The sequence below is a fragment of the Anomaloglossus baeobatrachus genome, chromosome 2 (assembly GCF_048569485.1).
Source record: "Anomaloglossus baeobatrachus isolate aAnoBae1 chromosome 2, aAnoBae1.hap1, whole genome shotgun sequence".
Taxonomy (NCBI): Eukaryota; Metazoa; Chordata; class Amphibia; order Anura; family Aromobatidae; genus Anomaloglossus; species Anomaloglossus baeobatrachus.
Genome location: NC_134354.1, coordinates 723,922,075 through 723,938,445, shown reverse-complemented (window position 1 = coordinate 723,938,445; position 16,371 = coordinate 723,922,075). Strand labels below are relative to the sequence as shown.

Below are 16,371 nucleotides of genomic sequence, written 5' to 3'. Positions count from 1 at the left end.
TCCATTATCTGTCCCTCTGATAGTGTCTCCATTATCTGTCCCTCTGATAGTGTCTCCATTATCTGTCCCTCTGGTTTCTGTGCCCCCCTCATGGTGTCTCCATTATCTGTCCCTCTGGTTTCCGTGCCCTCCTAATGGTGTCTCCATTATCTGTCCCTCTGGTTTCTGTGCCCCCCTCATTGTGTCTCCATTATCGGTCCCTCTGGTTTCTGTGCCCCCTCATGGTATCTCCAGCATCTGTCCCTCTGGTTTCCATGCCCTCTCATGGTATGTCCATTATCTGTCCCTCTGATAGTGTCTCCATTATCTGTCCCTCTGATAGTGTCTCCATTATCTGTCCCTCTGATAGTGTCTCCATTATCTGTCCCTCTGGTTTCTGTGCCCCCCTCATGGTGTCTCCATTATCTGTCCCTCTGGTTTCCGTGCCCTCCTAATGGTGTCTCCATTATCTGTCCCTCTGGTTTCTGTGCCCCCCTCATTGTGTCTCCATTATCGGTCCCTCTGGTTTCTGTGCCCCCTCATGGTATCTCCAGCATCTGTCCCTCTGGTTTCCATGCCCTCTCATGGTATGTCCATTAGCTGTCCCTCTGATAGTGTCTCAATTATCGGTCCCTCTGGTTTCCATGCCCCCTCATGGTGTCTGCATTATCTGTCCCTCTGGTTTCCGTCCCCTCTCATGGTATGTCCATCATCTGTCGCTCTGATAGTGCCTCCTCATGGCGTCTCCATTATCTGTCCCTCTGGCTTCCGTGCCCGCTAAGGTCTCACCCTTTGTCCTCCGCCATCTCTGCATTGTACCTTCCCTCCTTCCTACGTTTCCTCCTCTCGCACACTTCCCGCCCTCACTCGCGCACCTGCTGCCATAGCGACCGGTCTCAGCCAATCACCTGCCAGCGCACTCTGGATGACGCACTTCCTGTGCGCCCCTCAGTTCTCGACAGCACCACGTTTCCTGCCGCCATTATAACGTTTCTCAGACGGCGCTACCGTCTTTCTTCTGTCAGGTACTGTGCGCCCCTTGTTATCGTCATAGTCCCGCCATCGTTATTTTCTGTTAGTTCCTTCTTTTCCATACACTTATTTTCCTTGTATTTGGTGTTTTTCTTGTATGTTTTCTTTCTTTGTCATCTTCTCCTTCCTGTTCTAGCTAATCCCCCCCATGTGGCATTCAAGGGGGATGGGATATATAGCGCAGTATTGAGCAGTCTATGGGGCTGCAGTGTTCTACCCCGTGTCACTTAAAGGGGTTGTGTCCTTTCATATAATGTCCCTCCCTGGCTGCAGTCTGCGCTAGGCTATGTTCATATGTTGTATTTTTGCTTTTTTTTTCTGCAGCTAGAAAATGCTGTCTTGGCAGTAAACAGAGCTGCTTCCAAAAAGCAGGTTTTGTGTAATTTGTCTACAGTACATGGTTAAATAAAGTTAGTTTTATTCAGCACAAAAGCGGCAAAAAATGCTGAGGTTTTTTTGCTCTCTCATTGCTATCAAAGATGAAAACAAACTTTGAAAGAATTGACATGCTGCTTGAAAAAAAACTCAACAGTTTTCCATTTGTCAGGAATAAAAACAATCGTGTGCATGAAATTTCTGAAAACGCATAGGTTTTGCTGGTGCTGAAAAGCAGCTTTTTATTTGCATAAAACTCATGAAAAAATGCAGCAGAAACACGTGAACATAGCCCTATACTCTTCTTCTCCGAGTCCTTCAGCGAATCTCCACCGAAACAGCACAGATATGTCACTAACATGTCAGCCAGTCAGTGAGGTAAACTGCTTTGCACCTGTGGACAGATGGCAGACTTCAGAACTCACATGACAGCAGCACATCCAGTGCCAGTCTCCAGGGGGCATCGGTGCACACTCGCTGGTGAACACAGGAAAGGGGGGTACAGTGCGGTTTATTTTGTTTTTAACAACCTGCAGCCAGAGCAGAACATTGCCTTAAAGGGGACAACCCCTAAGGGAACCTGTCGCCTCCAAACGCTAATTATACCCCTTATGTAGCTGTATAAATATCATACCTGTAATACAGATTTCATTGCTTTACTTCTAAAAAGTTTTTATAGGCAAATGAGGAGGCTTCAGTTCATCCTTCAGTGGCCAAAGGGCTTAGTGCACTGACACTCCTCCTTCCTCAATTTACATACTGAGCCCAGTCATAGGAGCATCTCTGCCCCTCCGCACAGACACTGCAGGAGCATGGCTGCACTTACAGGTCATTGTGGGCTTTCATTGCTGTCGTCTCTGCAGTGCTGTACTAAACAGGGGCCACAAACTGTCATTGCCGGCCTCCTGCAGTGTCTGTGCACAGGCAGTTCTCTGTTCAGTGCTATCAATCCAGATCTGACAGTGCTCAAGATGTAAATTGGCCACGCTGAGAGAGCATCAAACCCACCTCATTTGCTTAAGTGTTTTTTTTTGTTAACTAAACCACTAAAATCTATTCTACAGATATGATTTTTATAAGGTCTAATTCCCTACATTATTGTACTAGTGGTTTAATTAGGCCCCTTTCACCCCATTTTTTTTTTAACCATCAGTCACAATCCGTTGGCTTGATGGATTCGTCGCAGATTTTAGAAAAACTGAAACAACGGATCAGTTGTATCATATATACAGTGTTTTTACACCCCATCTGAACATGGTCAGTTAAAAAAACGGAATCTGTCGCCGGATTCCATCATGTGACAAATAACGACGGATCCTGCGCCCATAGGCTTCTACTGCACCAAACAACGACGGATCCGTCGCCGTCCGGTTTTTCTACGTAGCCCAAAAAAAACATTACTTTGTTGTCTCCATCCGACTGACAATTTTCGACGGATCTGTCGAACGACGGATGAAACGTGAGGCCATCCGTCGCTAATACAAGTCTATAAGAAAAAAACGGATCCAGCGGCATCAGTCGCTGGATCCGTTTTGTTTTCCAAAATTCGACGGATTGTGACTGATGGCAAAAACTGATGTCTGAAAGGGGCCATAGTGTTTAGGGGATCTCTTTTAATATCACCTGATTTTTCAATGTAATATCATCAATTAGTAAATATTTCAGTGCAGGTAGACTTCAGATTCACGCAATATGTATAGATTATTCTGTGTGACTAGGCTGCATTGTTCTTGGCAGCAAAGGTCCTGCACAGGACGATGTGCTGCCGAGAAGGATGTTCTTTTTTGCAGCGATTATCATTTCGCCTGATTGAAGTAGCATTGTACTCATTCGTCGGTTGATTGACAGCCTGTTTAAACTGCATGATTATCATGAAATGAGCACTCTTACAAAGTCTTGTTTGTTATAATTGTGGAGTGTAAGTGGACTGTGCAATCTTCAGCTGCTTGTTGGGTATCTGACCCACCAATCTTTTATGGATGACCTATCCCACCGATAAAAACAACTTTAGTTAACTTGCATCCTTACAATTAGATTTTAGTTTTCCTTTAGTGATTTATGTATAAATCGGTTGCTTCTTTCAATAGATTCCTTTGAGAAACAGCTGGGACTTCAGTCTGTAGGAAGGGGGAATGGGGCTTGGCTCTGTCTACTTATCAAACCTCATCAATAGTGGCGGCATTTGTTACACCAGAAATGTTACTTTGGTCGCTGACTGTCGTAACATTTCTGGCAAGACACATGGATGTAATAGCCATTGATAAGTTGTACTGAATTCATTAAAGGATATATCCCGAACTTTACAAAAAAAAAAAAGCCTATGTACTAACTAAGAGGCTGGTAGATGCTCCCAACCTGCCTGTTGTGCCCGGCACCGTTCTTGGCCGGCATATAGAGGTCAGAGACTGATGTAGCTTTCGCTGACGTCGCAACAACAGAGCGGTGGCTTCCCATCCGCTCTGCTCTGTAGATGGGACAGTACAGCTGACTTCATGCTGATTGACAACCGACTCCCCCAGTTAGGCCGTGGGGAGTCGTCAGCTGTTAAATCTCATGATGTCAGCAGTCACCCCCCAGCTTCAGTGCAGAGCGGAAAAGAAGCCTCTGCTCTGCTGGCGAAGCTATTGCATCGGCAGCAGGAGCAGGTCTGTGACGGCAGTGAAAGGTGCGGGGCACAACAAGCAAGTAGGGAGCAACTACCAACCTGTTAATCTGACGCACATTTATATATTTTTTTTTAAGTCCTGAATGTACCCTTTAACCCAGGGGTGGGGAACCTTTTTACTGCCGGGGGCCATTTGGAATTTCCTACTAACCTTTGGGGGCCGCACAACATTATCAACCTGAAAAATAACCCTGCTATATTTGGTCAAACGATTAATTAACTCACCCCTATTGTGGTGGCCGGAGCTGCTTCTCTTTGGTGCGATTGTGATGTTCGGTGATATTGATCATCTTGTTTCTCACAGCTGCTTTTCCAGGTTTGTCTCTGTCTGGAGATGCTGGGGGCATACACATCACAGGAGGGGCCAGGGCGCATAAATTACAGGAGACACTGGGCGTACACATCACAGGAGGGGCTGTGGCATATACATCACAGGAGGGGCTGTGGCATATACATCACAGGAGGGGCTGTGGCATATACATCACAGGAGGGGCTGTGGCATATACATCACAGGAGGGGCTGTGGCATATACATCACAGGAGGGGCTGTGGCATATACATCACAGGAGGGGCTGTGGCATATACATCACAGGAGGGGCTGTGGCATATACATCACAGGAGGGGCTGTGGCATATACATCACAGGAGGGGCTGGGGCATATACATCAGTAGGGGGCATGGACAGCCCTGGCGGTGGCACAGACATGACTGGGGACACGCACAGCACTGGGTGGCAGCACGCACTGCACTGGTTGGCAGCACGCACTGCACTGGTTGGCAGCACGGACTGCACTGGGTGGCAGCACGCACTGCACTGGGTGGCAGCACTAGGGAGACAGACAGGTCTGGGGGAACATAGGCATCAACAGGAGAGCACGGACTGGGGAGCATAGAAAGCAGTGGGAGGGTACAGACAGCAGTAGCGAGTTTAGAGCACTGAGGGGTGGCACACAGCACTGGGGAGCATGGACAGCATAAGGGGGGCACAGGCAGCACTCACCGTGGCATGGGCAGCACTGGTGGCAGCATGGACAGCATTAGGTGGTGCGGACAGCACTGGTGGGGGGGCATAGACATCACCCAGGGGGTACAGACAGCACTAGGGGGGGCACGGACAGCAGTGAGGGGTTACACCGCGCTGAGGGGGTACACAGCACTGAGGTGTACACAGCATTAGGGGATACACACAGCACTAGGGGGTACACACAGCACCTGGGGGTACACAGCACTGGGGGGTACACACTGTACTAGGAGGTACACAGCATGAGGGGGTACACACAGCACGAGGGGGTACACACAGCACGAGGGGGTACACACAGCACGAGGGGGTACACACAGCACGAGGGGGTACACACAGCACGAGGGGGTACACACAGCACGAGGGGGTACACACAGCACGAGGGGGTACACACAGCACGAGGGGGTACACACAGCACGAGGGGGTACACACAGCACGAGGGGGTACACACAGCACGAGGGGGTACACACAGCACGAGGGGGTACACACAGCACGAGGGGGTACACACAGCACGAGGGGGTACACACAGCACGAGGGGGTACACACAGCACGAGGGGGTACACACAGCACGAGGGGGTACACACAGCACGAGGGGGTACACACAGCACGAGGGGGTACACAGCACTAGGGGGTACACAGCACGAGGGGGTACACAGCACGAGGGGGTACACAGCACGAGGGGGTACACACAGCACGAGGGGGTACACACAGCATTAGGGGGTACACACAGCATTAGGGGGTACTCACTGTACTAGGGGGTACTCACTGTACTAGGGGGTACTCACTGCACTAGGGGGTACACACTGCACTAGGGGGTACACACTGCACTAGGGGGTACACACTGCACTAGGGGGTACATACAGCATGAGGGGGTACACACAGCATTGGGGGGTACATACAGCACGAGGGGGTACACAGCACGAGGGGGTACACACAGCATTGGGGGGTACATACAGCACTGGGGGGTACACACTGTACTAGGAGGTACACAGCATGAGGGGGTACACACAGCACGAGGGGGTACACACAGCACGAGGGGGTACACAGCACTAGGGGGTACACAGCACGAGGGGGTACACACAGCATTAAGGGGTACACACAGCATTAGGGGGTACTCACTGTACTAGGGGGTACTCACTGCACTAGGGGGAACACACAGCATTGGGGGGTACATACAGCACGAGGGGGTACACAGCACGAGGGGGTACACACAGCATTGGGGGGTACACACAGTACGAGGGGGTACACAGCACTGAGCGGGGGGGGGGCAGCGATGGGTTGAGTACTCGCAGTGAGGGGGAGGGAGAGTCACACACACACAGCAGGTCCGGGAGGCTGGTAAACCTGCTGCAGCTCTTCTGTGTGACTTTATCGCAGCGTGCTGCTTACCCGCCCACCAGAGCACACAGGCCGGGGATAAGCCTAGAATGTATGGGCTGCAGTCAGGTCCTGGAAGTCAGGATCTGGAGAGAGCCCGTACATTCTAGCATCTACCCACAGGGCATAAGGCAGTGGGATTTAAAGGGCCGGAAGCCGGGAAAAGCGCGGCTGCCACAAAAGCACAATGGTCCCCGGGAATGTGCCCGGGGGCCGCATAAAAAGTCGTCACGGGCCGTATACGGCCCGCGGGCCGGAGGTTCCCCACCCCTGCTTTAACCCCTCTACAACCATGGACATACCTATACGTCTTGGGAGGGAAGTAGTTCCTGACCAAGAATGTATAGGCACATCATGGCTAAAATGCGGCACCGTGAATGAAGCCATGGTGATTGCAGCAAGGTGCCTGCTGTTTCTAGCAGCACAGGAGCTCACCGCCACCCCGCAACTACAATCGCTGTGATTGGCTGCTCAGAATTGAACAGCCAATCACAGCAACTTCAATGTTTCAGGTAATGAAATTGCCTGAAACATTGAGATCCAGCTATGATCGGTGCTAAAACTGCGCCGATCATAGGCTGGAGCCCAGTAACAGCGGCGTCACCACCTCCTGCACTGGTTGGAGCGATTGTGCTGTGACGCGCAATCGCTCCAATCAGTGTGCAGAGAGAGTTTAACCCCTCAGTGACCGCTCTTAGAGACTTGAGGAAAGTGGTCCCTGTGCTGCTCTGCTGGGATTTGTGGCGTCACAACTGATTTCTGCTTGTGACACAACTCCCTGTGCTCCTTCTGTTCCTCTGCTGTGTCCTCTGAGTAGAAAGATGATATTTTTAATTTTTGTTGCTGACCGTTCCTGTAGACCCCAATTCCCTCCTCTCCCCACCCCCTTCTACCGCCTAGTGCAGATCAGGTAATGGATTGCTCGAGTTCTGGCAGGTTTTTGTTTCTTTTTTTGCACCACATTAATGCGTGCATTCTGCAACTGCTGATCGGCATCTGGTTTTGTTTGTTGTTTTCTTTTGTTTTGTTTTTTTAACCTTCGTCCGGCTGAATAGGTACAATTGTAACTATTCCCTTTTTAAATTGCAATAATTTTTTTTTTCGAAAAGCCGTAGAGGGCTGAAATTTCGTGACATCTCAGCAGTTTTGGTCCAGAATATATTGGCCAAATTTCAATAAAATATCTCCACCCATAAGGGGTCGTGAAATTTTGGCAAAATTATGCAGCCTGACAAAGGTTAAACTAAAAAAGTAAAATGGGAATCAAAATAATACATTTAGATTAGTTCATAGGCCTAGGTTAGTTAGGGACAGTAAAAATATACCTTAGTAATTGTCTACTGCAGTATTTTTACTGAATATAGTGAGGCTTAAGGCTATGTGCCCACGGGACGCTGTATCTGCGGATTTTTCTGCATCAAAATCCGCACCTTTTCATAGGTGCGGATTTTGTACGAATTTGACGCGGATTTTGTTGCGGATTTTGCGATTTTATTCAGTTGAATAGGCAAAATCCGCACGAAAATACGCAACAATAATTGACATGCTGCAGATTTGTCCGCACGATTTCCGCTGCGGAAAAATCCGCAGCGTGGGCACAGCATTTCCCAAATGCCATAGAAATGGCTGGGGAGTAGCTGTGCTGCAGATTTCTGGAAAATCCGCGGCTTTTCCGCGAGAAATCCGCGGCAAAATCCGCGCATTTTCCGCAGCGTGCGCATATAGCCTTAGGGTGCTTTACACGCTGCAACATCACTAGCGAGCTCATTAGCGATGTGACACGCCAAATAGCAGATAAGATTTGCCGAGATTGCACATAGGTCATTTTTTTGTAGCGCCGGTCACATGTGCGATCTCGGCAAATCGTATGTGCGATCTGGCGTGTTACATCGCTAACGAGATCGCTAGCAATGTCGCAGCGTGTAAAGCACCCTTTAGTGTCAGTTGCGGGCTGCTCATTACTTTTTTTTTATATATATATACTGATGTCCGCTTAAGGTTTTTTTTATTTGACCAAATTTTAATATTTTCCTTTTTATTTTATCTTTTTCTTTCTAGATTCTTTTGTTTTGCACTTCTAAGAAGTAAAAAAAGATTACACCAAACGCTCTCACACACGCTTATATAACGTTTAGTGTACACACACAATACACACAAATGTCCCAGTCCCAAAGACAGTGTTTAGTCGAGGAGGCAGATGCTATTGTTGCCTCCGACACAGATGGTGAGGGAGAGGATCCCTCCTTTCTTTATTCCTCCTACTCCTCTTCCTCCAGTGATGCAGAATCCCCATGTAGACACCGCAGGACACAAAAGGAGACAGAGCCAAGTGTAAGTGACTCCCAACCCAGCACTAGTGACCCCCTATGGACCCCCGCCCCGGAAGATTTTGCACCACAGATTCCTGATTTTATTCCCCAATCAGGAATCCAGTTTGATACTACCAACCTGACAGAAATAGACTTTTTTAAAGTCTTTTTCTCTGATCAGGTTGTAAGTCTCATGGTGGTGCAAACAAATTTGTACGCCCAACAATTTTTGGCCCAAAACCCCGCTTCATCATTTTCTAACTGGACTCCCATTGATGCAGTAGAAATAATGAAGTATTGGGGCCTGGTTCTTCACATGGGGATAGTGAAGGCACCAGAATTGGGTCGATATTGGAGTGAAGATGTTTTATATGACACGCCAGTATTCCGCATGGCTATGGCCCGTGGACGTTTTGAGGCCATTCACAAATTTTTACATTTCAGTGATAATTCGCAATGTCCTCCCCGAGATGACCCTAATTTTGACCAACTTTTCAAAATTCGCCCTGTCATTGATCACTTCAGCAAAATGTTTGCTGAAGTGTACATTCCCCAGAGGGAAATCTGCGTGGATGAGTCCTTAATCCACTTGAAGGGGAGGCTGAAATTCGAGCAATACCTGCCCAGTAATAGTACCAGGTACGGGATCAAACTCTACAAACTGTGTGAGAGTTCCTCAGGGTACACCTACAGATTTAGAGTTAATGAAGGGAAGGATGCCCAGATCAAACCTCCTGAATGCCCACCTGCTCTGGGGGTGAGTGGGAAAATTGTGTGGGATTTGGTGCACCCACTTCTGGATAAGGGTTATCACCTTTATGTTGATAACCTTTATACCAGCATCCCACTCTTCAAGTCCCTCTTTGCCAGAGCTACTCTAGCATGCGGTACTGTGCACAGAAGGCAAAGGGTCCTCCCTAAGACGCTAATTGGGCAGCTGCTCAGAAAGGGTGAGTGCAGAGCTCAATGTAGCGACAATATGCTTGTGGTCAAGGACAAGAGGGACGTTATTTACTTGACCACAATACATGGTCCTGGCTCCACCGCTGTTCGAGGTACCTCTGCGCAGGTCCACAAACCGGACTGTGTCATCCGATACAACAAAAACATGGGTGGAGTTGCTCTCTCTGATCAGGTCCTCCAGCCCTACAGTGCCATGCGAAACTCTAAGGTGTGGTACAAGAAGCTGGCCGTGCACATCGTACAGATGGCACTGTACAACGCGTTTGTGCTATCACGATGTGCAGGCCAGACTGGCACCTTCCTTCAGTTCCAGGAGGTAGTGATCAAGGCCCTGATGTTTGGAAGTGAGGAAGGAGCAGGTCCTAGTTCCTTTGTAATGAAAGATGCCCATATAGTACCAGGGCAACATTTCCTAGGTGAGGTAGGAGGGTCACAAAAGAGGTGCCAAGTGTGCTACCGAAGAGGGATAAGGAAAGACACCACTTGGCAATGCGACACTTGCCCCGACAAACCTGGCCTGTGTATACAAGACTGCTTCAGACTCTACCACACATCCATGGACTACTAAATTCACATGTCAACCTGACGTTTCTTACACAACTCGCACATGCCAACCTGACGTACACTACACAAGTCGCACATGCCAACCTGACGTACACTACACAAGTCGCACATGCCAACCTGACGTACACTACACAAGTCGCACATGCCAACCTGACGTACACTGCACAAGTCGCACATGCCAACCTGACGTACACTGCACAAGTCGCACATGCCAACCTGACGTACACTGCACAAGTCGCACATGCCAACCTGACGTACACTGCACAAGTCGCACATGCCAACCTGACGTACACTGCACAAGTCGCACATGCCAACCTGACGTACACTGCACAAGTCGCACATGCCAACCTGACGTACACTGCACAAGTCGCACATGCCAACCTGACGTACACTGCACAAGTCGCACATGCCAACCTGACGTACACTGCACAAGTCGCACATGCCAACCTGACGTACACTGCACAAGTCGCACATGCCAACCTGACGTACTCTACAAAACTTAAGGCTGCTTTACACGCAGCGGCATCACTAGCGATGTCGCTGGTGAAAGCACCCGCCCCCGTCGGTTGTGTGTCACGGGCAAATAGCTGCCCGTGGCGCACAACATCGCTAGGACCCGTCACATGTACTTACCTGCCTAGCGACGTCGCTGTGACCGGCGAACCACCTCCTTTCTAAGGGGGCGGTTCGTGCGGCGTCACTAAGCGGCCGCCCAATAGAAGCGGAGGGGCGGAGATGAGCAGCTGTAACATCCCGCCCACCTCCTTCCTTCCTTATTTTCGGCGGCCGATGTTGTTCCTCGTTCCTGCAATGTGTGCTGCCGCAGGAACGACGAACATCCTGCAACAGCAACGATATTTGGGATTAGAACGACGTATTAACGATCAGGTGAGTAATTTTGATCGTTAACGGTCGTTCGTGCGTTTCACACGCAACAATGTCGTTAATGAGGCCGGATGTGCGTCACGAATTCCGTGACCCCAACGACATCTCGTTAGCGATGTCGTTGCGTGTAAAGCCCCCTTTACACATGCCAATCTGACATCCTCTACACAACTCTCACATTATGCCAATCTGACATCCTCTACACAACTCTCACATTATGCCAATCTGACATCCTCTACACAACTTTCACATTATGCCAATCTGATGTCCTTTACACAACTCTCACATGCTATCCTGACGTGCTCTACACAACTGACATGCCAGCCTGATGTGCTCTACACTACTCACACATGCCAACCTGACGTACTTTACACAACTCTCAAATATGCCAACCTGAAGCTTTCCACACAACTCACATATGACACCATATTTGTGATTTCACATACCAGGAAAACCCTAGATTAATCCCATTATAGGATCACTTGTGGTGGGTTTAGGCACATCAAGGGCTCTCCAAACACGACATGACACTCAGACCATTCCATCAAAATGTACACTACCAAACGTCACTCCTTCTATTCCGAGCCCAGTCATACGCCCAAACAGTGGTTTCCGACCACATATGGGGAACCAGCGTACTTAGAAGAAATTGCACAACAAACTTTGAGGTCCAATTTGTCCTGCTATCTTTGTGAAAATGAAAAAAATCTGGTTCTAAAACATTTTTGTGGGAAAAAACAAATGTTTTCATTTTCACTGTGTATGTTGTAAAATTCTTTGAAGCACCTGTGGGTTCAAGGGGCTCACCTTATGTCTAGATAAATTCCTTGATTTGTCTAGTTTCCAGAATGGAAACATCAGGGGGTCTGCAAATGCCACATGACATCTGCAGACCATTACATCAAAATATGTGCTTCAAAATCTCACTCCTTCCCTTTCGAACCCTGTCGTGTGCCCAAAGAGTGGTTTTCCTCCACAAATGGGGTATCAGTGTGCTTAGGAAAAATTACACAATGCATTTTGGGGCCAATTTTCTCCTGTTACCCTTGTAAAAATGGAAAAGTAGGAGTTAAAGCAACATTTTTGTGGTAAAAATGTTTTTTTGCTGTTATAAAATTCCCTGAAACACCTGGGAGTTAAAAGTGCTCGCCACTAGAGATGAGCAGTTCGGTCGAGACTCGAGTAGCCAGCAGCAAACGAGCTTAGGTCCACTGGCTCGAGCTTGACCCGAACCCCGGATCAAGTCACTGATTGGCAGCTTGAGTCTCCGCCCACATACAGCCAGCTATAAGCAGATCACTTCTGAGGGAGGGTGGGTGGTCTTTTTCCAACTTTTTTTTTTGCACACTACATCCAAGCAGTTGTTACCCCCAGTGTACGCTGTTCTAACACTGCACGCAGCTCGCACAGGGCTGAGCACCAAGCGTACCTGAGCACAGTGTTCCTCGCACGAGTTTTGTTCGCACGTACAGCATCCGATCCATGACCCTGAACCCTGATTTTAAAATTTGGTGTTAGGTTTGAAAACCGAACCTCAGGTTTGCTCATCTCTGCTCACCACACATCTACCGTAAATAAATTCCTTGGGGGTCACTTGTGGGGGTTTTCCACTGTTTAGGTGTATCGGGGGCTCTGCACATGCAACATGGCATCCGATTAAAGACTCCAGCTAATTTTGGCACTTGAAAAGACATATATTGCTCCTTCCCTTCTGAGCCCTGCCGTGCGCCCAAACAGTAGTTTTCCACCACATTTGCGGTATCTGTGTATTCAGGAGAAATTTCACAACAATTGCACTCGCCCTCGGTAATTGTGCGGTGTAAATGCCCCTTTAGGTTCTGCTCTCATTAGTGCTGGGGTCTGCTGCAGCCATCATATAATTTATATCATTAGAAGCAGGCGAACCCCACTAAATGCTTATTGTCAAGCTCTTAATGTTTAAAACTACAAAGTGCTTGTAAAAACAGCTTTGCAATTCACTAGTTATTAAAAATCCTCCCCGTTCTCAAGGCCGTGATATGACACTAGAATGTGGGCGCGTTGTGGCCGGCGCTCACACTCCTCAAATCTCAGGTTCACAGTACACACTGCTGTTGTACATCTCACATCCTAAGCCAGTTCTGTGTGAGCCCTACGTCTTACAAGGGTGAGCCCTCCAGAATCATCATATTTGTGTGGAAATCCTCATCTTCTCGCCCGTGGTGAGTCTCACTTCTAAGAGAAGACACTTAAAGCTCTGATCTCACATTGCAATAAGTTCTATCTTGCTGTCAATCTGACGGACAGGAGGAGTCTATAGCTATGTCACGTGGGTCTTGTGTAAGTTGCAGCTGTCTTATCCTGAACCTTCGCACATATTAATAGTTCAGGATGGTGACATGCTCCTCTGAGCTGCTGGTGTAAAGTTACCTCCTCGCACGCAGCAGCAATGGCCGCAGGGGCCCAGTCTGTCCTGCTTGTATCACTGAGACTTGCTGTTGCAAATATATAATTTTCTTCTTTAAGGTTCTGTTTTCTGTTATGGTTTTCTTTTGTTGCCCATCAGGCTAGATTCACGTGCAATTGTTATGCCTTTCTTAACTGAAATCCTCAGCATGTGACTGAGAGCAAGTTACAACTCATCCACTTTGCTGATTATATAAAATACAGCTGATATTGAATGTAGAAACTTCACATATTCAATGTGTGAACATGGCCTTCAGGTCCCCAGGTCAAATGTTTTACAAAGCTTTTTTTATTGTTTGTTTTACCACTTTTCTTTCCTCAGAATAAAGCAATCATGCATATTGAATTCCAACATGCTCGACCTGGTATCGGCCATCTGAGGAGAGTCCTGGCACTCCCATATACAAAGAAAAAAAAAAAAAAAGAGGGAGCCAGCACAATCTGAAATTGGCATGCATCATATAGAGGGTGCAAATTCACAGATTTATTCCAACTGTACTACAATAAAAAATGAGATTCTAGCAAATAATTGATTAATTCTTTGAGCCACCCCTGCCAACGTCACGGCAAATCTCAATAGGGGGTTCCTAATTCTAAATCTTTTGCAACATAGAAGCGGTTATATATACAGGTTACAGGTATGTGTGCTCCATTATGGTTCTGCTTTTAACTTTATCTAGGAGGCCACATGGCACATGAAATACATAATATAGTGTAGGACCCCGCTATTGAGATTTGCCGTGACGTTGGCAGGGGTGGCTCAAAGAATTGATCAATTATTTGCTAAAAACCTCAATTTATATTATAGTACAGTTGGAATAAATCTGTGAATTTGCACTTTTTATATGATGCATGCCATTTTCAGATCGTGCTGGCTCCCCTCACTCCCATATACATTAGATTATTGGCTGATCCCTTCAAACTTAATCAGTTTGTCTGACATTCATCAAATGTTGGGATCCACTAACCTGCAGCTCTCCTGCTGTTGTGAAACGACAACTCCTAACATGCCCTGTGCCTGTGAGATTTAGTGGAGTAGTCGTTTCAGCAGCCAACTTATCTAATGTACATGGGGATTTTTTAAGATTCTTTTAAAGGGAATCTGTCAGCAGGTTTTTTCTATGTAAGCTGAAAACAGCATGCTGCAAGGGCTACACAGATGGGTCAGGGCTGCCTGTCTTGTGAAGGTCCAATCTGTTGTCTAATTTCTATGTTTGTTTAAGCAGCAGGACTTCTCATTCCTGGACTAAAATGTCAGGTGCACAGCAGTCCGGCACGCCTCCTCCTCTGACTGACACTTCACTATCAATGTACAATTAGTATTATTTTAGCGCCATTAATTCCATGGCGCTTTAAAAGTGTATACATAAAAACTAGTACAACAATCATTAACGGTACAAAACAGACTGGTATAGGAGGAGAGAGGACCCTGCCCGCGAGGGCTCACAGTCTACAGGGGATGGGTGATGGTACAATAGGTGAGGACAGAGCTGGTTGCGCAGTGGTGTACTGGACTGTACAATCTCTATAAAGAGCCTGGTGGGGCCAGGGGCAGCTCTTTCAGCTCTGCTGCATGCTAAATCTAAAAATTCTGATTGTGACAGAACAGATGCAGCCATTAATCTTAAGTGATACATCATTGGATTCAGAGTCTGTTTGCCTACATCATGCTGCTCTCAGATGAGGTAGCAAAAATCTACTGACAATCTCCCTTTAACACCTTTTCAAATTATCTAATTAAAGGGAACCTGTCACCAGTTTTGTCCCTTATGAGCTGTGGCTACCATCAGTGAGCCCTTATATACAGCATGCTAGAATACTGTATATGAGAGCCCAGGCCGTTCTGTATCATGTACAAAACACCTTTCATAATACTCACTTAGGGGGGCGGTCCGGTCCGATGGGTTTCGCTGCTCTTGGTCCAGGGCTTACTTCATCTTGTGCAATCGCCATCCCCCTGCCCAGCTCTGTGTGCATGATGTGTCTTGTGTCATTCACACAGAGGCCTCCATTGCGCTCCTGTGCACTTTGATCTGCCTTGCTGAGGGCGAATCAAAGTATTGTAGTGCGCATGCACAGGCGGTCTTTAACATTTCCTCGCGCCTGTGCATTCCAGTACTTTGCTCTACCCTCAGCAGGGCAAATCAAAGTGTGCAAGAGCGCAATGGAGGCTTCTATGTGAATGACTCAGGACACATCATGCACATAGGGCTGGCCAGTAGGACAGCAATCGCACCAGATGGAGGAGGTGCCGGACCGAGAGTAATAACACCCATCGGACTGGACCGCCCCCAGGTAAGTATAATAAAGGTGTTTATACGTTATATAGAGCGGCCTGGGTTCTTATATACAGTATTCTGGAATGCTGTATATAAGAGCTCACTGGTGGTGGCCGCAGCTCATAAGGGAAAAAACGGGTGACAGGTTCCCTTTCATAGATGAAATACTACTCATCAGTGCACTTAGCCTAGGGATGTGTTTACACTAGCTGGTCCTTGCCGTCAATCGGCTCCATATAAGATGATTTGCTGTTTAGTAGCTTGTTAGACAGACCAACCGCACGTCCCCTGTGATCAGAACAATTGCTAATGTGTAGATATAGTTTTTCTCAGCAGCACATGCTCTTTATATACTGGACAATGTGCTGCCGAGAACGTAGCCTAAAGACTTCATCCTACACACCAGCGTTTTGCTTCTTCTTCGTTCACTGTCGGCTGGTTTAGAAAGTCCAATGATCGAGAAATTAATGTTCCTGAAAACG

The 16,371-nt window shown here is 47.7% G+C and overlaps 1 protein-coding gene across 1 annotated transcript in view; it reads left to right on the top strand.

Annotated features, from left to right (window-relative positions):
* The first annotated feature begins 950 nt into the window (after positions 1-950).
* The window catches only part of USPL1 (ubiquitin specific peptidase like 1), a 101,194-nt gene continuing 85,773 nt past the window's right edge, over positions 951-16,371 (top strand). Inside the window, exon 1 of the mRNA XM_075337358.1 lies at positions 951-1,004. The gene's annotated coding sequence lies outside the window, so the exon portion shown is untranslated. The remainder of the gene's footprint in view (positions 1,005-16,371) is intronic.